Source organism: Equus asinus, chromosome 13 (assembly GCF_041296235.1).
Source record: "Equus asinus isolate D_3611 breed Donkey chromosome 13, EquAss-T2T_v2, whole genome shotgun sequence".
Lineage (NCBI taxonomy): Eukaryota > Metazoa > Chordata > Mammalia > Perissodactyla > Equidae > Equus > Equus asinus.
Window position 1 is genome coordinate 53,667,040 of NC_091802.1, and position 24,330 is coordinate 53,691,369.

At 44.2% G+C, this 24,330-nt stretch overlaps 1 protein-coding gene and 1 non-coding gene across 6 annotated transcripts in view; one reads left to right on the forward strand and one right to left on the reverse strand.

Annotated features, from left to right (window-relative positions):
- Positions 1–24,330, reverse strand: part of SLC39A11 (solute carrier family 39 member 11) — a 340,360-nt gene that overhangs the window by 153,773 nt on the left and 162,257 nt on the right. The gene's annotated exons all lie outside the window — the stretch shown is intronic.
- On the forward strand, positions 2,377–2,483 carry LOC123276550 (U6 spliceosomal RNA). Its single transcript, XR_006513053.1, has one exon. It is a non-coding gene; the product is annotated as a U6 spliceosomal RNA (small nuclear RNA).

Consider the following 24,330-nt stretch of genomic DNA (forward strand, 5'->3'; position numbering starts at 1 on the left):
AAAGGAGCAGGGAAGGCTGGTTCTGGAGAACGAGACCCTGCGGACGCTCACTCTAAAGCGGTGGTCCCCCACCCACCCAGGTTGCTCTCCCAGCCCCGCCATTTCCTGGTGATGCAGCTTTGGAGATGCCACTTGATACCCCCTATGCCTCAGTTGCCACATTTGCCATATGGGGATGATGGTATTACCCCTAAACGGGGATGCCATTATTATCACAGACTGCCGTGGAGTAGATGAGAGCAGGCGTGGACCGCCTTGGCTGGCACATAGCAAGGGCAAAACACACCACGCTGTGGCAGTTCCCACAATGAACTTGTATTACATTTATAAAAGTATGAAAGAAAGGCTAAAGGTGTGCAGGGATGCTAATCTGTCCTTGACTTAAATCCAAAAGAGCAGGAGGTCCGCAGCGGAGGAGAAAAAAATTGCATTGTGATAGGATCTGGTGCGGAATCTTCAAGCACCATCAAATCCCCACGCCCCATGTCGGCAGAGTAGAAGCGTGCCGGGGCTTTTCAAAATTCCACCAGCATGCTGACATTTTCAACTTTCGGAAAGGATCGCTTGCTGCTAAAGATAATAGAGACTTCCCAACAATAAAAGGAGCCGACCGGTGCCCTCTAAGAGCGTCTATTTGGCTGTGGAACACAAAGTAACTTCCTAGTTTTTTCTGTCCTTTTGTTCACTTTTTTTTCAATAGTAGATTTCCTCATGTAAACGTAGTTTACTTAGGCTAATATTAACACCAGTTGGCATTTCCTAAAAGAATGTTACAACCAGGGAGATGGAAATAAAGCAGGTCATAAGCATCCCTAAAGTGTGCTTATCATCCAGAGAAAACTGCTGATTGATAGACAGATAGATAGATAGATAGATAGATAGATAGAGGATATATGTACACACTCACATACATAAATACATACATGATCTATATATTATATATAGAATATATCTAACGCTATTTCATTAAGCCATTATATTTCCTCAGGTTTAATTTTTTTTCTTCTTCTTCTTCTTCCCAAAGCCCCTCAGTATATAGTTGTATATTGTAGTTGTGGGTCCTTCTGGCTGTGCTATGTGGGACGCCACCTCAGCATGGCCAGATGAGCGGTGGCATGTCCACGCCCAGGAACTGAACTGGCGAAACCCTGGGCTGCTGAAATGGAGCGAGTGAACTTAACCACTCAGCCATGGGGCCAGCCCCAGCTTTAATATTTTTAAAAATTGTATATAGATACAATTTTTAGAAATTCACCTTGGAAAGGGAAACTTAATGGTTTGACGAAATAGCATCAGACAGCTAATCTCCAGGAAGAATACGCACCACTCTTTACTCCCTGGATTTGACCATAAAGACAGGTGAGGAGGGAAACAGCCAGGAGGCAAATCCTGCTCTGGAAACCAATCAACCCATCAGAACGCAGCTCCCAGCAAGAGAATCTCATCTGTTTCTCTACCATTTCTGTCTGAGGCTTGGGAGCCACCACATCTTCACAGGGTGGCTGTGTTTGTGTAAGGAATCCAGTGGGCACTCTGCCGAGACGCCCGACTGACTTGGAGAGGGCTCCCCGTGGGTCCCAGGTGGGGAGGCTGAATTCTGGAGCCCCCGGCTTCCCGAGGCGGAAGTGTCGGGTCAGAAGGGAGGCTGATGGGCAAAGTTGGCTGTGCTGACCTGAGGTTGCTTGGAGCCAACAGAGCAAAGAAAGAGATTGGATCTGGCATAACAGGAATAAGAGAAATGAGAAACCAAATGGAGGGGGACTTATCAGGGAAAGCGGTGTGGGGACTAAGGAGGCCTCCCGCGTGTTCAAGGGTGGGCCCCGCCTGGTGGAGAAGATTTACTGGGGCAGGGCAGAATCGTCTGCCAGGCTGGGAACACACTTTCTCATACAGTCCCTCCTGAGACAGCGACCACAGGGACACGGGAAGGATGGCTTGGTTCCTAGCGGAAAACAAATGCCATCCAGCAGAGCTTCAGAGAAGGGGAGAGACGTGGCTGCAGAGGGCCCTGTCTCCTTTCAGCTTTGGCTAAAAGCAGAAATGTCCTGTGAAAATGAAGGCTCCGGAAAGACAGACTCTCCCCAGGATGTTCAGATTATCACCGACCAGCACCATGAAAAAGGACCACAGAGCTGGAGGATGGAGGATCAGTTATCCTCAGGACATTGCAGCTCTTACTACACAGAGAGAGGTGGGGGGCCGAGGCGACACGTGTGTGTGGGGAGCAGTCTGTGAGCAGCTGGTGGCGCAAGACCCAAACTGGGCCCAGGCCATGTTTAGAGTCTTTCACAGTGGTTCTCAAACTTGAGCATGCATAAACAAACAAATAACAACAAAACTCCCCACCTGGGGAGCTTGAGTAAAGTGCAGATTCTCACGCTCACTTGGGCAGCACAGATACTAAAATTGGAAAGACAGAGAGAAGACTGGCCTGGCCCCTGTGCAAGGATGACACCCAAATTGGTGAAGCATTACGTATTTTTGAAATAGGGAGTTCTAAACAATGGGCATAAAATTTCAGCAGAGCTGAAAGATAAGCTCTAGAGAGCTGCTGTACACATTGGACCTGCAGTCAACAGTACTGTATTGTACACGTAAAAATTTGTTAAGAGAGCCAGATAGAGAAAGACAAACTCTGTATGACTCCACTCATAGGTGGAAGTTAAACATAGAGACAAAGAGAACTGATCGGTGGTTACCAGGGGGAAGGGGGGGTGGGGGGAGGGCACAAAGGGTGAAGTGGTGTACCTATGACATGACTGACAACAACGTACAGCCGAAATTTCACAAGGTTGTAAACTATCATAATCTTAATAAAAAGTTAAAAAAAAATTTGTTAAGAGGGTAGATCTCATGTTAAGTATTCCTACCATAATAAAATTTTAAAAAGAAACATCACCTAAATAACTTTTATAAAAATCATATTTAAAATTTTTTTTAAGTGCTGATGCTTAGAGCTCATGGCCGACCTGGGCAGGGCTCAGGGGTCCACAGGTGTGACAGGCACTCTAGGTAATACAATTTAGGGGAGAAAGAAAGATCCAGGAAAACCGATTGAGAACAGATTCCCAAGCTCGTATGTCCAGCTCAGACCTCTCGCCAACCATCTACTGGGCTCTTCACTTGGGAGTCGTACCATCATTTATTCCCCTTGCACCAAGTGGAATACACCACCTCATGCCCAGGACATGTTCCTCCTGTTGTAATCTCTCTTAGGAAGACAGATTGCATCATCTCCTCCCTTTACCAAACCAGGAGCATGGGAACGAGCGCCAGTGGAGAAAGCCCATGGAACCCACTCTGAGAGACCCTGTTCTGAGAGGACCCAAGGGGAACCCATGGAGAGACACTGGGTGAGTGAGTGCTAAGGGGAGGTGGCACAGAGGTGTGCTCTGCCCATAGGATAACCTGTGATGCCTTAGCGCATACGGTTCCTGAATCCAGTGAGCAGGAACAGAACATCCAACCCAGACAGAGCTGCCTAGCACATTTTCTGGAAGTTACTAGAGTGTAGTGTGAAACCACCTGAAGTGGCAAGTTCTCGCCTCCCCACCCAAATCTGTCCTACATTATGCCACTGCAGCCTCGAGACTGCAGAGAAGTCTGGTCTGGGCTCAGCGGAACTTGTAGGATGGCCTCTGCCAGAGGCAGGTGGGGGTGGGGCAGCTACAGACAGCAGTGTGCCTGTTGCCATGGCAACCTGACCAATTGGGGATGGAGAAGAAGGTGCTCTGCCTAATTGAAATCCAGGCAACGTTTTAGCACAAACCCCAAGGAAGTTAATGTTCAGTTAGGTTTTCTCCTATCCTCTTCCTTCCGTTTCTTTTCATGTCACCAAGTGGCTTTAAACCATCCACTTCCCCTCAAAAAAAATCGCCTCCAAAGATGGGGTTTTTGATAAACCACTGAGCTAAATCTCTCTCCCCAGTGCCACACTCAAGCACAAAGCAACCCAAGATCCCAGTTCTCGCTGTTCATAGCCTTTCCATCGCCAGCGAAATTCTGTTTGCCCAAAAGATTCCTAGGACTGCGCTGGCTTCACCATCACCACCTCAGTGCGGCACCCGGGACAAATATTCTCACACTGCAATACGACTGGGAATCACCGAAGAAGTTTAAAAGACAGACTCCCCGGCCCCGTCCCAAGAGAGTTGATTTTGGCAAATCAGGGGCAGAGCATAAGCCTCTGTATTTTTTTCTAGCACCCCAGGGAATCTTGATGTAGAGAGATCAAGATCCACCCTGTGAGAAACGTGGACCAACAGATTTGGGCTTTTCCCATGGATTTGTCCTTTATAGGACAGGCTGAGCTCAAGCTGGACATCTAACGGCCTGCTGCTCACCAAATGAGCCTGGGCTGTGAAAGGGCTGACAGGGGACCCCTCCTCCCGCAATGGTGAGCGCCCAGCACATGGTTCCGAACATGACGGATGCACATAACAACTCCTAGTGTCCTCTTCATCAAGGCCTGCCCTCTCCAAGTTCTGCAAGGTAGCACAGGAAAGGAAACACGCTCATAACCCACAAATATTCACAAATGGGGGAACTCAGCACTTATAAAATTAGTCCCCACTCAAAAATTCCCTCCCTGCCTAACAGCTTAACAGAAGTCCTAACCCAGCCACCTCTTATGTCAGGCTTGGAGATCGCGAACATTTGTTTATATTTTCATTTTATTGTCAAATTTGTAGAAACATCAAGTCAGATGCCTTGAAAAAGATATAAGTTTGTGAAGCTCCAGGAAGTGATACTGAAGAATGGCTTGTTGCCTGGCAGCACCTGGAGCACAGGGGACCTGGCGAATGACTGAAGACGACACTTAAGCATGACCGTTTTGCAGATTTAAATTTCTACCGGAGATATGTCTGTTTCCAGCAAGATTAAAGATTAAGATAAAACAAAAATCTCCCTCCGCAACCGCCTAGAAACGATGGATGAAATAAACAAACAAAAAAGGTTTTAAATACACATCCGAGCTTGCAATAAAGAAAGGGAACCGTTAACGATGAGGAAGCTGTAAACCAGAGCTAAACACCAAAACCAGTTCAGAGGCCGCCTAGAGTCCCACGAACAGGGTCTGGGTGTCCCTGTCCACATGGGGCAAAGACGAGGCCTTGGGACACACGAAGCAGCAGGAGAAATTCTACAAATGCCGGTCAGGAAATTCCGTCCCTATGTGGAAGGGCGGCCTGGAAAAAAATCCATCCAGCTGCACAGAGAGACAAAAAGGATGATCGCATGTTTCTGCCTGGTCTCTCAAGAAAAAAAATGCTTGAAAAGTAAACGCCTTGGGCTTACACCTTGAACAGGCTGGAATTCTGAATTTCTACTTTCTGTGGGCTAGGAAAACCCCCACCCAGACACTACTGTGAAAATTGGTTCCAGGCTAATGTTATTGCAAAGGGGCCTTCCAGAAACAAACACAAAACTACTCTGCAGGGCTCTCCCACGATCCAGGACCCTAGGAATCCTCAAGAAAAAACACACCCCAGTAGAGAGGGATTGATGCTAAAACACTACAAAGCCTAGGAGAAAACAGTACACCACGCATGGGAGTCACTGAACACACACAGAGGGAGAAACATGGCCTTTCTAGAATAGACTTACAATTTAAAATATAATATAAAATATGCCTAACCTGATTAAAGACATAAAGAAAAGAAATTAAAACCTTAAGAAAAGAACCACATGTAATAACAAAAAAGGCAGACAGATTAAAAGGAACCCACTAGGACAACTAAAAAATAAAAAAAAATAAAAAAAAAAAAATAAAAAATAAAAAACAATTAAACTCAACAGACAAGTTAAACAGGTTAGAATCAGCTCAATGACTAATCAATGAACTAGAGAATAGATCACAGAGAGATAAAGGATGGATGACATCAAGAAAAGTTTAAGACACATGGCAGATAAATACGAATGTGAATATACATCCGATAACTGTTGCAGAAGAAAATAAAGAATATGAGGGCGAGGTAAATTTTAAGAGAAAATTGCTAAAAAAAACTTTCCAGAAGTAACTAATAATAATAACAAAATGAGTATTCAGTTTAAAAAAGCACTGCAAGTCTTAAGCAGAACAATAAACACACGCACACACACAAAACCACATCACACTGAAACACAGAAACACTAAAGACAAATGAAAAAAATGTATCAGCAACCAGAGAGAAAGACAGAAAACTGAAATGAAGCTGCTGTCGTGTACATTTTATAATGCTTACAGAGAATACAACACGTAACACAATTCTTCAGTCTGATGGAATAATATTCCAAATGGAATAATATTGTCAAAGTGCCAAAGGAAATAAAAATTTCTGTCAACTAGACATTTAAATGCAACTCAAGTTTTCTTTTAAACAGCCAGAGAGAAATAAAGATATTTTTAGATGAGACTAAGAGATTTTACCCCCAGGGATCCTAAGTGAAGAAATAGTCAAGGAAGAAAATAGTTCTTAAGAAGAAGAGAATCCAGAAAGGAGTGCAATGCAAGGAGCAATGGGGAGCAAAGAAATCAGCACAAATGTTGGAAAACCAGAAGCAACCATTGATTATATAAAACATTATATTATACAAAAATGGTAACAACTGATAAACTGGACTTCATTAAAATTAAAAACTTCTGCTCTGCAAAACATAATATTAAGAATGAGAAGACAAAGACAGAGAAAAATCTTTGCAAAAGACATATCTGATAAAAGACGATTATCCAAAATATACCAGGGACTCTTAAAACTCAACAATTAGAAAACAAAAAACCTGATTAAAACATGGGCCAAAGACCTTAACAGATGCCTCACAAAAGAAGATATATAGACGGCAAATAAGCATATGAAAAGATGTTCCCCGTGATGTCATCAGGGAAATTCAAATTACAACAAGAGAGAGATACCATTACATACCTAATAGAACAGTCAAAATCCAGAATACTGGTAACACCAAATGCTGATGAGAACGTGGAACAACAGGAACTCTGATTCATTGCTGGTGGAGATGCAAAATGGCACAGCCACTTTGGAAGACAGTTTGATGGTTTCTTTCTGAGACCTTAACTATACAATTCAGCAATAGTGCTCCTTGGTATTTACCAAAAAAAGCTGAAGATTTACGTCCACACAAAACCCTGCATATTAATGTTTACAGCAGCTTAATGTTTATTAGCAGATTATGAACACACAATCACCAAAACCTGGAAGCAAGATATCCCTCAGTAGGTGAATGGATAAACTGTGGTCCATCCAGACAATAGAATATTATTTCGCACTAAAAAGAAATGAGCTATCAAGCCATGAAAAAACACGAAGGAAACTTAAATGCATATTGCTAAGTGAAAGAAGTCAATCTGAAAAGGCTACATACAGTATGATTTTAGCCATGTGACATTCTGGAAAAGGCAAAACTACGATGACAGTAAAGAGACCAGTGGTTGCTAGGGGGTAAGGAGGAAAGAGGGATGAACAGATAGAGCCCAGAAGACACTTAGGGCAGTGAAAATACTCTATATGATACTATAATGGTGGATACGTGCCATCATACGTTTGTCTAACCCATAGAATGTACAACACCAAGAGCGATCCTTAATGTAAACTATGGACTTTAGATGATAATGATGTGTCCACGTAGCCTCATCAATAGTAACAAATGTACCACTCTGATGGGGGATGTTGATAATGGGGAGGCTATGAAAGAATAGGGGCGGGGGGTATATGGAGAATCATCTTCAGTTCAATTTTGACGTGAACCTAAAACTGCTCTACACAATCAAGGCTATTAGAAACACAGTAACAACACTAATGACTAATTTGGATGTATCAAAAAAAAGGTAGAACTAAAATATTAGAAAAATAATAACATGGATGATGACAGGATAAACCAAGTTGAAGCATGCCAAGGTCCTTAGATAGCTAGGGAGAAGGGTAAAGATACTGATTAAGTCTGTACATCAAGTCAACTATGTACGTTAAAAAAGTAAAGGTAGCCACAAAAAAGAAATTGAATTAAAAACTTCCAAACTAATAAAGGGTAAGGAAAGAAAGAGGGAGATATAGGAAAATCAATCAACCCAATAAAAGAAGGAAAGAAAACGCATGGTAAATAGAACAATATAACACATAGAGAAGCAGGGGCCAGCACGGTGGTGTAGTGGTTAAGTTCACAGGCTCTGCTTTGGTGGCCTGGGGTCTGCAGGTTCGGATCCCGTGCGTGGACCTACACACCGCTCATCAAGTCATGCTGTAGCGGCATCCCACATACAAAATGGAGGAAGATTGCCACAGACGTCAGCTTGGGGACAATCTCCCTCAAGCAAAAAGAGGAAGACTGGCAACAGATGTTAGCTCAGGGCCAATCTCCTTTACCAAACCAAACCAAACCAAACCAAACAAAAATATGGAGCAGCAGCACAAATCTTGGACAAGACCATAGCAATGTCCACAGCATGTCTCCAAGGTGAACAGCCTCTAGCGTGCTGGATGAAGCGCACACACACACACACGGATACACAAACATATTAGATGCAAGATGGCATTATTGATAAAGACTATTGAAGGGGATCAGAATATGCTACACCAAATATACCACTTTGGCATAAAGATTATACTGAGGTTAATGCAATTGAGACAGCAGACATGGGAGGTACTCTCTGAGCTCTGCCCTTCTGCCTAAAAGCAGGGCACAAAGTCCCCTTTGTAAAGATGACATAAACTTTCATTTGTAAAAGTGTCTCCCCAGTCTGTACCGGGAAGAGGGGAACACCACAGATGACTTGAGTCTGCATAACAAACCTCACTAAGAAACCCTTATCTACCATTAGTTTCTCCTATATATTTATCTTCGCACAACTTATGGCCCCCAGAAGCCCAAATCTTTTTTTCTTTGTCTAGTCACTTCTCTACAATTTATCACCCTTTGTTAAAATGGTATATAAACTCTCAAGCCTAACCATTTCTTTGCGTTTTCATTTCTTTTCTGTGGAGCCCTCGTGCACGTAAAATGGAAAATAAAATTTGTATGCTTTTCTCCTGTTAATCCGTCTTTTGTCAGTTTAATTCATAGGCCTTAGACAAAAAATGTAATAGAGTAGAGAAAAAGCTTTTTTTCCCCTCCCCTATATTATCAAATTATTAAGGAACAAATAACCCCAATCCCATGCTAACTATTCCAGAGAATTAACGGGGAAAAAAAGAAGTAAAATTCTCCAACTCTGGATGAAGCTGGTATAGCCTTAATATTGAAAACGGAGAAACACAACATAAGAAATAAAAATTTTAAGCCATATTCACTTAAGAACATAGATGCAAAATACTATGGATATGAGGGAACTATTTTTAGTATCTATCAAAAATCTTTAGTAGGGGCCAGACCCGTGGCCGGGTGGTTAAGCTCATGTGCTTCACTTCGGCAGCCCAGGGTTTCGCAGGTTCGGATCCTGGGCGGGGACATGGCACCGCTCATCAGATCATGCTGAGGTGGCGTCCCATATAGCACAGCCAGAGGCACTCACAACTAGAATGTACAACTATGTTCTGGGGGGGCTTTGGGGAGAAGAAGGAAAAAAATCTATAGTAAACATCATATTAATGGTAAAAACAGAAATGTTCTCTTTGGCATCCATGTAGGAGGCAAAGTTCTAAAGTTGGCACCCAAGATATCCCCCTCCTCCTTGTGTACACTCCTTGTACAACCCCTGGGACTGTGAGTACAATGGATTCCACTCCTGCGATTAGTCAAAGTTGATCTAAGACAAGGAGATCGGGCAGGGGGTGTCTGGCTCTTTAAAAGAGAGAGTTTTCTCCAGCTGGTCCCCGAAGAGGAAGTCAGTGATTTCTCTAGGGCTAAGGCTCAGGCAGGTGCATTTGAAGGGGTCACACCCAAGTAAATGCCCCAGCGCTGTCATCCCCCAGTTTCACTTGCAGTGAAAGTGACGCAAGCAGCTGACAGCATTTGCTGACAGAGAAGGCCCTGGCGTTTGTCAGGATGTCCATTTGGAAGCATCTGGGATTACGAGCCAGATTCTTGCCAGGGAGGAAAAAAAAAAACCATTTCCTCTACCCTTCCAGGTTCTGCCATTGGGGTCTGGAAATTAACCTGACAAAGACAGATGAACAACAGAAAAACAGAGTTTATTAACATGTGCAGGGGGCAGAGTAGGAGAAACTCAAAGGGGTGGTTAGAACTTGGGGCTTATGCAGCCTCTTAACAAAGAAAAACAAATTTGCAGAGAAATTGACACCACAAAGGAAAAGAGATGTGGGCTTTTAGGAATGACACCCCGGGAAGGTAAATACGCGGGGGAACTAGGGAAGATGAGGGCTGTTTGAGTAAAGCCTGTTACATGGATTCCTCCCGGTGCCTCCTCTGGGCGGAGAAGAGCCTCTGAGGATGAAGAGTCCTCTGCACTTCCTGATGTGGGGGGTGGGAGCACCTTTCTCCTGGGAAATGTATGTCCTGCTTTCAGGTAGAAAGAGGGCAGTCAGAGAGCCCTTCTTGCATCTGCTGCTTCTCAAGTGTCTTCAGCTGAAAATACTCAATACGCCAAGGTGGGATATTCGGGGGTGGCACACTCTGATGCCCCTCCTTCTCAAATACTGGTGCACATGTTCAATAGGAGAGCCCGGGCTCCTTCCCCAGAGAGTCTGGCACTATGGGCCAGGGGCAGATTCATTTTTTAAAATTGCATGATTTTCTTAATATAAAAAGAGCATAAAGAGGAAAAGAAAATGGTGTGTAGTCCCACTGCCCAGAGAATCTCTGCTGACATTTAAACGCATAAAAGTAACACAGATGGACGGTTAGAAATGCAAGCAGAACAGGAAGGGCTGAAATGAAAACTCGGAGTCTCGCTGCCTCAACTCTCTCTTCCCAAGGGAACCAGTGATCACAGATTCTACTGGATTCCACCAGGAAAAATATTACATTAATACCAGAACATATGTCCTTCTCAACAATTTTTTTTTTAACCCAAAAGGAATGGTATTATTTCCTGTTTCGTAGTTTGCTTTTTTGCTTAATATAACTTATAGATTTTTCTACATCCGCACTTAAAAAAACCTACCTTGTTTATTTAAATAGGTTTACAATAGGGAAAGAATCACATTTTCAATCAGTGCCTAAGGTGATTGTAATGTCGGGGGTGAGCAGAGCACACTGAGAACCCTGAGCTGGAGTACAGGTACGCTCACGTGGCACTCTCTCTGGTTGTGATGTCAATCCAGGCGGAGGCCTGGGAAATGGCCCCCCTCCCCCCTAACAAGCAGAGCCCTGGCACCTCTGAACATCCTGCACTTAGGCGCTGCTCCCGCAGCACAACTGGATAAACATTCCCATCCAGACTCCATTCGTTCACCTGGAAGGGTCTCGGGATCCCTGCCAGGGGTCAGGCAGCACTAGGCAGGAAATTATTCCTGGCTTTACCTCTGGAAATGGTGTGCCAGGAGGCAATTCGTTCATTTGCAAAGCATTGTGGGTAGACCCCCCCAGTCACCACTCATCCATTTTTAATCTTGGTTCAATGCCAAAGCAAAGGAAGCAGCCAAGAAGTTGGTTCCACACAGCCCCAGATGCTCTCCAGATGCAGGAAGATCACTCTTCCCCTTCCTCTTTAGCCATATTCTCCTGCAGATTTTTGGGTGTTACAGAGCTCCAAAATAATGTTGCTCCTGACTGGCCTGAAGCATCATTTTGCAGTCTCACTTACCTTTCTTTTTGCTGAGGAAGATTTTCCCTGGGCTAACATCTGTTGCCAATCTTCTTCTATTTTGTATGTGGGTTGCTGTCACAGCATGGCCACCAACAAGTGGTATAGGTCTGCGTCTGGGAACCAAATCTGGGCCACTGAAGCACAGCGCATCGAATTTAACCACTAGGCCATGGGGCTGGCCCAACTCACTTACCTTTTCTATTATTTTTTTTGGAGGAAGATTATCCCTGAGCTAACATCTGCCACCAATCCTTCTCCTTTTGCTGAGGAAGACTGGTCCTGACCTAACATCTGTGCCCATCTTCCTCTACTATACATGTGGGACGCCTACCACAGCATGGCTTGACAAGTGAAGCAGTGCCATGTCTGTACCTGGGATCCAAACCAGCAAACCCTGGGCCCCCAAAGCAGAATGTGCAAACTTAACTGCTGTGCCACTGGGCCGGCCCCTCACTTACCTTTTAATTGGAAAATATTTGCCCAATAATGAGCCTATGATATCTTTCACCTAATTATCTCTGAAAATCCTCAGCAACTCCCCTTCCCTGGCTGCAGAGAGGATGCCTACGCTTGGAGATCTGTAGGTTGGAAAGGGAAAGAGCAATGCCTGCGATGGAGTTTTTGCTCGTCTCTGGTGCTGGGGAGAGGCAGGGGATCCCAGCCAGCAGACAGAGTCCTGGAGGTAGAAGAGAGCTAGAAGCCAAGACCCACATCCTGAGATGTATAGATCTTCTGGAGTGTGTCCCCGGCTCTCCACCCACCTCCTCTGCGGGTGCCTTCTCCCCATGCAGGAGAGCCTGGGCTACATGCGTGCTCTCCTATGCTCCCCAGAGGGGGTCAACTGGACCACGCAGGTATACAACTCATGCAATTCTGCCAGATTCTCAAACCCAACTGTTCTCTTGAACTGAGGAGGCAGCAAGCTGGGAGCTGTGGGGCAGCCCTTAACCGGCTACGGCAGAGCTGAGAAGCAGGTTTGCAGAGTGAAGAAGGAAGATGGAATGCAGAAGAGAAAGGCCTTGGTGGGGAGAAGAGTAGACTGAATAAGCACATGCCGTCAGCTTCACACTTCCTAATTCCAGTGCCCCACGAGGACCCACTGATCTCATCGCCCTTGGATTCTGTGTCCTTAAAATGCATTCCCCTTTCTTCCTCCAGCTAGTTTAAAGGGGTTGCCCCCGCTTTCAACCACAAGGTCCTTCCCTGATCAGGTCAAACTGCAGTTGCCATAAAGTCTTGTTGGCTGACAGTGGAACAAGAGAATAGTAGGTTGGAAACAACTACTCAAATGTTTGTCTGGGGAAAGCGAGCCTCTGGGTGAGGATTTTTGCTCCAAAGCAAAGAGCAAAGTCCACTCTGGATGCAGCTGGATGCAGGGCATCTCTCTCCCACCCCAGACGCACATGGTTCCCTCTCATAATTTTATGACTGAACGGCAAGAGAGCACCCTCCTCAGTGAGGCTGGATGCTCAGACGATGAAGAGCTGGAGCACCTATTTGCAAGGCTGTCCTAGGATTTTATGCAAAGCTCACATCAGGAGAAAGGGGGACATCTTGCTGCCTGGTAATTCAAGGTCCTACAAATCTCTGCTGTTGTGCAGGTGGAGCGGCTGATACAGGAGCCGGAAGTTACCACTCCAGAGAGAAAATTTAGGTGTCTGCCCCTTACTTTCACCTGCAAAACTTTCACCTTTCTTCCAAAGAAACTGCCAGGGACGACTCTGAGATGAAAGAGAGAACTGTGGACAGATGAGCAGAAGCACTCTTGATGGCGGGGCAGGGGAGGGCGTGATGGTGACCGGGGGTGCAGCTATGTTGGCCATACCTAACAAGGGCCCCGTTCCCTCCCCCTCCCCAAGGAGAAAAAGCACCGCCAAGGTCCCTCACCCAACTGTGGACAAAGGAAGTAAGACAAAGATTGCAGAGTTTGGGATCCTTCTACTTCTTTCTCCTAAAAATATGGCCTAATCATTTTATACCCCAAATAAACCTAAGGAATGTTATAGTGGCTGCATATTGAATAAGCTAGGGAGAGAAAGGAAATCTCACAACTAAAAACCCAGGTAGGTAAACATATTTTAAACATAGTAGGAGAGAAACAGAGAGCAAATTGCTGCAGAGAGAGGAAAGGAGACGGGGGCTAGCTTGGGAAGGAAAAGCTGGTGCAATTAGACCGGATGCTGGAATAACATTTGGAAGGTGGGGGAGTCACACAGAATGTGAGTAAGTGAACTGTATACATTATTTTAAATCCTGTTCCCGTTAATTCTGTAAATATTCCACTTAATTCATCATTATTAAATTTGCCAGCAAAGCTGCAGGGTAAAACTTCAGCCCAAAGTTTAATTACACTCAGGCAGAGTGGAGCATTTTTCACGTCCCCAAGAGCTGCCAAAGGAGAAAGATGCAGCTTTCATAATGGCCAGGGCGACAGGCATCTTTCTGAGCACAGCTGCCACCCTGTTGAGGACTTCCTAGGAGGGCAGAGGGTTCCTGGAACCCTTAGGTTGTCCAGCATATGCCAGCGAAATTGCAACATGAGACAGAATTTTATGGAAAAGTTATTCAAATCCAGTGATGCCAAATGCTCCACAATCCATCCATCCTTCCTTCCCTCATCTCCCACCAGTGCACGCGTGCATGCATGCATGAGCACACACACACACCGCCATGCACATGTCTGTCATCCTACGTTCATGCAGCTCTTACTGATTACTCAGTTTGTACATGTTCATTTATTAATTATTATCTATCCTGGAGTCAGGGTTTCCTTTCTAACTCATTTCCTTCCTCTTTCCTTAGAACACTTTCATCCGCTTACTATGTTAGCATCTCCTTCTGTCGGGGGGTCAAAGTTAAATTCAGAAATTTTCCTTTTTGTTCTCTTGAGACATATGCTCTGCCATGTCCACAACCGTCTGGATCATTGGGTAGAAATAGAGGTTGGATTATGACAGCTGAATAAAGAATAAACAAAGAGCTACTGTGGAATGTTTAGTGAGGAGAAGTGGGCAGCAGCCAAATGCTTCATATCAGGGGTTGACTTCCCCTGACCCTAAAGCCAAAGTCAAGTAGAGAAGAACCAAGGGAGCATGCTATCAAGTTCTAAACGCTTGACTCTACTTGTTAAAATCTAGTACTAGTGGGGCCACAATCACAGAAACTTAGATCCCATAGGGACCTTATCAATTTCCCTGTGCCTCCAGCCTTGAAATAAGTCCTCAGACCCCAGCCAGGCATCCAGCCTGGGCAGTCCTTGGTTATGGGGTGAGCTAAGAGAAAATGCATAATGTGAGCTAGTGTCCCTCTTGGTTTAGACAAAACCTAATTAAGCAGTATCCTACCAAAAGATTCAAAAGCATTATCCTCTCTATAAAGAAGAGCAGAAACACACACACTTCTAAAGATCATTGTGCATATCTGAGAAAGATATGTAAGTCTCAAGTTACACTGAGAAAAGCTGGTGTGTTAGGGGTGTGCTTTTGAGGGAACATGCTGGAAAAGGCTTGGAGATCAATTGTTCACATCTTTCCAATCTAATTGTCTCTCTTGCCCTCTCCTCTAGGTTTGCTCCCATATTCCTCCCTCTCTTCAGCCATCACTTTGTGATCACCTATCATACTGGGTCTTTGAACAGTAACTCATAAGGCAAAATTACTGTTGGCTTTAAAATTTGGCCCAGTTCCCTGACTCCTTTGCAGGATGGGCAATGAGACCCTCAAGTAAGATTATTTTCAGTCTGGTCAGTGTCAAGTTAAAATGGGGAAAAGAAGTCCTAATTTTTCCTTTGCAATCAGCTTGTGATGCTCAATTGAAATCATCAATAATCTTTTTCCTAATTATTCATGAGAGATAACTGGGATGGAAGAAAAAAGTCTGCAGCGGGGCAAGAGGGAAAAATTGCAGGTAATTTTCAATGAAAGAGATTTTTCTAGCAGCCGGACTCGGATGCCCCTCGTGGGAGCCCATCAGACGTGCTCCATGGGAGTCACGATGGATTTGGACACAGCCGCAAGACAAGTGTGCTTGTTCCAGCTTTATGGTGGCTCACGTTCTCACCCCGAGGGCAAGTGAGCAGAGGGGACTTCATCTTTGGCACAAGGGGATTCCCCCCCTCCAGAACCAGGGCAGCTCCCCGGCAATAAGCAAAGCTCTTGGAGAGACATGAACCCCGTCATACCTACACTGTCAACTTTTGCTACTACTGTGGAAACGGTGTCACTTCTCTTGGAGATTTCAGGAAAAAAGACAGCCCATTAGTAGATTTTCTTCACATATTTCGGGAAAATACACAAGCCTCCCAGCCCCAGGGGACTGCTTGCTGTTGGACCTCACCAAGCTCACGCCTACCTCTTGGACTTTGTTTGGCCTTTTCCCTCTTCAAGTGGTACTCTCTTTCTCCAGGCAGCCCATGGCTGTCCCTTATCCTCTCCAGGCTCTTAATCACAAATCTCAATATCCCATTTAAAACGTCAGCACCTCCAACACCCCCTTCCCTGCCTTATGCTTCTCCGCCGCACTCACTGCTATCCGGTTCCTACACGTTTCCCCCTCTTCACCTTGTTCCGCACGGTGCCCCCAGCAGGAACACAAGCTCTAGGCGGATGGGGGTGTGTCCATCTGATTAGTGTCATATCCCCGGCACCTGACACACGGGAGATGATCAATGAACATTTACTGAATAAAGCAATGAGTGAATGAACAGGAAAACCTGTCTAAGTGAACCAGCATGAGGCATTTCCACATCACTAAAGAGCTGAAAGCTGGTCACTTGCAGCAGCAGCATTTAAAAATGAACGCAGAGTCTTACACAGAAAACCTCCCAGGAAAAAAAAAATTAAGTCTCAATATAGAGAAATAACAGATCATTCAGGAGACAGCAAGGAAGATTACGAAGATGCTCAAGAAACAGGAAGCACACATGCCCCAAATGCCAGGACTGGGAAAAGTCTGTTTCCAAAAGGCCGACTATTTCTAAAATCTGACATCATGGAGTCAAAAGGTATTCATGACTCACAGCTGGCTTCAGACAGCATTCAGAAGGTATTCTCAATTCACAAGTGGATCCAACTCTCCCTTGAACAACTGGAACCTAAGGACAGCTTCCTGGGTGGGAGGTCCTCACGTGAAGTCAAGGGGAGGTGTGACATTGCCTCCTGGCTGGCTCTGCCCCAGCAGGCCCTGCAGAAGGGTGGGCATGGTGGTGAGGGCCCCTCGCTCCCTTAAATAATAACATGTGAAAGGCAAATAACAGGTTACAAGAAAAATAGAGACCAGGCCCCAGAGCTGGGGACCTCGGAATTCCACCCACCTTGGTTCACGGGTCGTTTGAGAAACAAATGTGATGCACTATGCAGGATGCAAAGTAAGGACCAGAAGAGAGGGGAAAGACCAGGACAATTAAGTAGTCAAGTTACAGCACTTCACACACTTTGCAACTGATGCCATGAATTCTCCATCAAAAAACTAAAAACCAGAATTGATACAGGGAAAGGGAGGGTCAGAGAGGATGGAGTAATTATGCTGTGATTTTTGCACAGCTATTATTTTCAACTGAAAAAAATACCTACAACCTTCCTTTTATCCCTGTAACATCCAACAGGGGAACAAAAGTCACCGGCCCCATTATCAAGTGCTGCTTTGTGTTTGCCTTCCTGCCCAGAGTTCCACAGGAACCCAGGTCTCACCTTCCGGCCCTGGTCCAACCAGCACTCCTGGCTGCAGCATCCCATTGCCCCAATTCCACCGAGCTTGAAACTCAAGGGATGGAGAAATTATCTGGGACCCAACCTAGAGTTACGAGGCTGTGCCTCTCTACAGTCGGAAAGGCAGGTTTCTGAGCAGTGACCCAGGTTCGTAATCCTAAGAACGTTCGCCCTCCCAGAAGTTCAAGATTCAGTGTGAACCTGCTGGAGCAGCCTGTGCAGAGAACGGGGTATCATCAGAAATGGTGAGTCGTGCCTATTCTAAACCTTTACCTTTTTTCCTAACTGCTTCATCAGTTCTGAACATTTGTTACGAATGCCTCTGGCACTCGGGCTTCATTTCAGCAGACCTTATAAAAGAAAGAAATCTCAAAAACAATTAATACTGGAAATAAATGAAGCTTTCTTCAGGTAATTATCAAAAAGAGAGAATTAAAACTCCAAAGGCCAGTAAGCTGTTTTGCAAAGAATGGACAGAAGATGGTAACGTGCCAAACTCTCTCGTCCAAGTCCATAACCAATCTTAGGGACTCGGAGGAGAGTTACCTACGAGAACGTTTCCCACTACATGGTATCTGAACGTGCCTCTGTCGAGCATCAGCCAGGGGTAAAGCAAAGTCCTGAGGAACAACTGTCTGACCGTTCATCTGAGGCTCTTCTCCCAGTTTATTCAGTTAGAAAAGGGCAGAGAGAAGATTGAGAGGCAGTTTAATAGGAACTTAACAATCATGAATAGCTGGCGTGCAATGGATGGTGGGGAAGTGTTCATCTTCCACACTAATCCAATATGAACAACAGCAGGAGCCGTTTCGGTTTCCCATCAGAAAGGACCTCCTCACTTTAGGGTCTGATGGCCAAAGTGATGCTACCTTGAAATCTACGTCAGCAATTACATTCTCAACTATTTTGACTAGGGTCACTCTTCCTAACCAGTTACATTTCACTTTGTTTTGTTCGGAATAAACTTTTTACTTTAGAACAGTTTTAGATTTACAGAAAAGTTTCAAAGATAGTACAGAGAGTTCCTCACACCCCTCCTCCAGTTCCCCCTTTTTTTCACATCTTATATTACTATGGGACATTTGTCAACACTAGAGAGCCAATATTGGGACATCACTATTAACTAAAGTCCAGACTTTATTTGGATTTTACTAGTTTTTCCCTACTATGCTTTTTCTGGTCCTGGATCCCTTCCAGGATCCCACATCGCATTTAGTGGTTATATCTCCTTAGGCTCCTCCAGGCTGCAGCAGTTTCTCAGACTTTCCTTGTTTTTGACAACCTTGACAGTTTCAAGGGATACTGGTCAAGTATTCTGTAGGATGTCCCTCAATTACGATTTGTCTTATGTTCTCGTCATGATTATACTGGGTTATGGGTTTAGGAGAGGAAGATCACAGAGGCATAGTACCATCCTCGTCACATCATATCAAGGGCACGTGCTCTCGACATGACTTATCGCTAACATCTCTGAGCTAACCTTGATCACCTGGCCAAGGTTGGAAGTTTGCAGGAGAAAGTTACTTTCTCCCCTCCTTTGCATATTCCACTCCTTGGAAGCAAATCATTAAGAACAACCCACACTCAAGGAAGAAAGGAGAGTTCACCTCCTTGAGGAGTATCTATGTACATTATTGGGAATTTTTCTGTAATGAAAATATTATTATTTAAAATACCGCAATTTATTCAATCATTTACTTATATAGGTGGACTCATGGGTATTTATTTTATACTTTGGGTTATAATCCAATAGGACATTGTTGATTTTGTTGCTTTAAATTGTTCCACCTGTGGCCATTGGGGTCCTTTTCCGGTTGGCACCTGTTCAATTATATTTTAATATCCCATCCAAAGTGGGGAGTCTATAATTAAGAAAGGAAAATAAGTTTCCCCCCACCAGGAAGAGCCTTTGATTATATAACAAAAATTTCCACTCTTCACACAGAATTGGGTTTTTTTCCTACTAGGTTCTCAGAACGACTGAGGCGGTGGGATGCTGACTCTCTGCGGGATGCCGGGTCTGGGAGCACAGCCAGGAGTAGGTGACACTCAACCACAGGGAGCCTCGGGGAGAAGGAAGTTGGGGCTCTGGCCAACGAACAGAGGCAAGGGAGCTGGGTTGTGAGTGGGAGGCTGCTCCCAGCGGTTCTTTACGGGAGAATCCGGCTGGAAAACTAGGGTATCAGCACCTGTGCCCAGACAAAGTGGGAAAACACCAGAGGCAGATTCCAATTACACTGATGGCTAAAGCAGAGGCCGTGTTCCACTCATCGCCCCGTCCCTCACACCGCCCTGCAGAGAGCAGGGCTCCGTCATTTGTCACAATATGGCGGATCACATGTGAGTCGAAATAATGATTTCAGATCTCTCCCCAGGGTCGTTGGCCAGAATTAACATTTATTACCAAGACTGATTAACTGGAGCTTCATCTGCTCCTCCTCATCTCAACCCATAGAGGCAGAGTAAGCTTTGTGTATTTTAATATCACTAGGAGGAAAGAAGAAGGGTTTTACCCAGGGCTGCTAACATCTGTGAACTAAAGCAACAACATCAAAATAGCTAATCACTGGCCATTCTAGCTAGCTAGCTATGTGTATATATGTGTATGCGTATGTGTGTGTATGTATTACTACATATAATATACAATGTAATTTTACATATATGTGTGTGTGTATATATGCACACCCTCTAGTAACTGCTTTCCACCTGGCCACTACTCTACTACTGGTATTTTAAAAAGCAATATACTCACAGCAACAGCTTTTCGAAGCTCTATGATGACAGAGACTTGGCCTAATTTTGTTTGCTTATTTGTTGTTTTGTTTTTTAGCTAAAGTATCTCCAGCATCTAAAGGATCTAAAAGAGTGCCTGGCATAGAGGTCTCAGTAAATATTTGTTAGATGAGTGAAGCTAAAAGTCAACTGCCCTCATCTTAACATCATAATACTGCAAACTACCACCTAAGGGCTCGGTTAGGATGTTTGTTTTTTTTTTTTTTTTGGTGAGGAAGATCCTCCCTGAGCTAACATTTGTTGCCAGTATTCTTCTTTTTGCTTGAGGAAGACTGTCCCTGAGCTAACATCTGTAACAATCTTCCTCTATTTTGTATGTGAGATGCCACCATACCATGGCTTGATAAGCAGTGTGTAGGTCCACTCCTGGGATCCAAACTTGTGAACTCTGGGCTGTCAAAGTTCCAGGAGTGCATGAACATAACTACTGCACCACTGGGCCAGTCCCTGGATGATTTTTTGCTCCATTGTTTCCAACAGGAGTTCCTGTCTTTTTCATAGCATCCCTCCCCAATGTCTGTGCCTGGAGTGGACACAGAGTTCCTAATGAAAGGACTACTTCTAAAAGTTTAAAAATATATATACATACGGTGTCAGGCAGAGAGAAGAGCAAACAAATACAACAAGAGGAAAAGGGAATAAATAAACCAAATAAACTCCTTGTTAGTGGTTCTTAGACGGAGCCTGCCCCAAAGTGGAAGTTCAATTATTAATCGTAAGAAACCCTAACTTAGCAGCTGCTGGGCAGAGAGTCTGAAGAAAGGCTGGAAATGCCAGGAATTATACCACTTTCTCTCTAACACGCCTGCCCTTCTGACTGAGCAGCTCCCGACGCTCCAGCTCACGGCTGCTCTGAATGAGAGAGAAAACATCACGGCAGGTCTGGCTTGACTTAAGAGTAACATATGAACGGAGGAGTGAGGATGCCAGAAGGCAGGTAGGATGGCAAGATTCTGGAATGACCCTCTTTGCCACCAGGGTCCTCTCCTTCGTGGTCAGGGAACACTCTGTAATCAGACTCCTCAGCTGGAGGGGGCAGTGGTCTCATGAGCATAAATAGCAAAGCTGAGATCCACTCTTCACGCAGTCTACAAATGAGGCAGGAACGTGGTGTGGCAGGGAGGAGACGAGCGGAGGTGAGGGAAGAGGAGGGGGCAGGGAACTCCCTCTTGGCTCTCGGAACAGGGATGTTCAAGTCCAGGCTGGAGGCATTCTGACTGCACTCGTGAACCTTGAAAACAACTCTTCACAAGCATGGAACCAGTGAGCTCTCAGAGCTGCCCTAGAACGTCTGTCAGCCTGCGTGTGCCCCATTCCCCGTCACCTCTAAGCATCAGTGGCATTTGGGCTGAGAGGGAGCTGGCAGTGGTTGAAGAATCCCTGCTAAGCTCCAGCCAGGATGCCTGGGAGGAGCCACATTGCCACCTGCAGTTTGCCAGAGACTGGATCCCTTGGCCCCGCCCTGGTAGAGCTGTAGATCCAAGCTGTTGCCTATCCCATGTTTAGATGGTCAGTAGATTCTCAGCAGAGGTGTGGAAACAATTCAACGGGGAAATGAAAATGCTTTCCAAAAATGGTGCTGGAACAAGTGGATTTCAATGAGAAAGAAAGAAAGAAGGAAAGGAAGGAAGGAAGGAAGGAAGAAAGTCTGAAATCTTGACCCCTACCTCACACCACAAACAAAAATTAACCAAAGATATTTTACAGACTTAAATATAAGGCTAAAACTATAAAGCATCTAGAAGAAAATATAGGACAATCTCTTCACAACTTGAGGGTAGGCAAAGATTTCTTAGAGTAGATACAAGAGGCACAAATCATAAAAGAACAATTTTATAAGTTAAACTTTACCACATTTTAAAAGATTTTCCCATCAAAAGACACCATTAAAAAACTGAAACAGTGAGCCAAAGATGGGTTAAAAAAATATTTACAATACATGTATCTAACAAATCACTTGTATCCAGAATATATCAAGAATGTCTACAAATCAATAATAAAAAGACAAAAAAAAAACAATAAAAAATGGGAAAAGATTTGAACAGAGGCTTTGCAAAAGTACATTTACAAACAGCCCAGAAGAACATAACAATGTGCTCAACATATCAGTCGTCAGGGAAATATAACGTGAAACTACAAGATACCATTTCATACACACTAGAATATGGAATGGTTAGAACTCACAAGACTGACCACACCAAATGTTGGCAGGGTGTGAAACAGCTAGAACTCTCCAACACTGATGACAGACGTGTCAAATAGTACAAGCACTTTGGAAAACTGTTTGGCAGTTTCCTATAAAGTATAACATACGTGTACCCTATGATCCAGCAATTCCACTCTTAGGTATTTTCCGAAAACAAGTGAAAATATATGTCCAAAAACTCTTATGCAAAAATGTTCCTAGCAGCTTTATTCATTAGCAGTCCCAAACTCAACATGCAAGATTAGGAGGGAACAAGGACACCAGAAGCCTGTCTCAAAAAGACGGCTGCGTGATGCAACCCCTTCATCCATGGATTGACTCAAAAGAGACTCGGGAACAGGGCAACCATCCTAACAGACGTTGTGGCGACCAATGAATGCGTTTCTATAGGACAAAACAGCCAGAAGACGACATGAACATCATGAATCAGGATCAAATAACACCAATATGAATACATAATCTGGAGCTGAGAGGGGGTGCAAGAAAGTGTACTTTTGTAAGAGAGAATCACTCCATGAGGTATAAAATATTTATATATATTTTAAACGAAAAACATTAAAACACATCTTCTTAAGAGTCCTCATACTATTTTTTCTTATCTTTATAGGTCTTTTACAAATGAATATCTCTTTTAGTAAAGAAATATTTATCTAAAGCTTAGCCATTCCTTTAGCTATACCTCAACTTCTCTTGCTTCAGCTAAATTTAAATATAATTAAATTTAATACTTTTTTTTTTTATTGAGGAAGATTAGCCCTGAGCTAACACCTGCTGCCAATCCTCCTCTTTTTGCTGAGGAAGGCTGGCCCTGAGCTAACATCCGTGCCCATCTTCCTCTACTTTATATGTGGGACACCCACCATAGCATGGCTTGCCAAGCGGTGCCATGTCCACACCCAGGATCCAAACCAGTGAACCCTGGGCCACAGAAGCAGAACATGCGAACTTAACCACTGTGCCACCGGACCGGCCCCTAATACTTATTTTTAAAACAGCATGTAATCCTCTTCCTATATTAACTAAATTCTTTCCATCCATCTATCCTTTTATCTGTAAATATCCAGAGACAGATGTCTAGAACTGTATCTATAAAATGTTTATATTGATTATTTCTTGCGGAGATTTCTTGCCTTTTTCTCTGGGCTCTTTATGTTGCTTAAATGTTTACAAAGAGCATACATCATTTTTATAAATAATCAAGTCACAAATCATTTAAAAAAAAAGTAGATCTCCTTCTGGTCGTAATCCTAGCACGTTGTTCATTTCTTGTGTGAAACATGACAAAAGTTATAGCTATACATGTATTTCCATGTGTTTATTTCACATGTGTTTCCACCACTGGGCTGCAGCCCTGAGGGCAGGGCCAGAAATGGGGACCAGCACGTAGCAGACACACACACACAACACACATTCTCTGAATAGGTGGCACGAAGAGAAGCAAGCTAATTAGCTTCTCCATTTATAAATTTCCTAGAGTTAAAAAAGTCACCAAGATTGACCCTGTCTAATTTTCTTTTTAGCTATATCTAAAATGACAGAATATCCTCTGAGTTCAGAGACTGAACTCTTAGAAACTGGCAAGGCTTCATTCGCAGTCTTTCACCAGGAGAACTTAAGGGAGGCAGAGCTTTCACTCACAAAGGCTTTCAAATTCCTGGAGGAATGAGACAAATTTTAGCTTCATGAGCTGCTCCTCCAACAGTTTCATGTAGATAAATGAAAAATATGACTTATAGACTTTGACTCTTTCCTAGAATTGGTTCCTAAATAACTTGGGGGCTACCATGCTGGTTCCACTGCTTGACCACAGAGAAACTCCGTCAAAGTCAATGGAGATAACGCCCATTTGAGAGCTGCAGATCCAGACAGAGCAGCAGTGGTATTTCAATGTAATACAAGGGTAGGAGTTTCTCTTGTTCTCCCTGCTT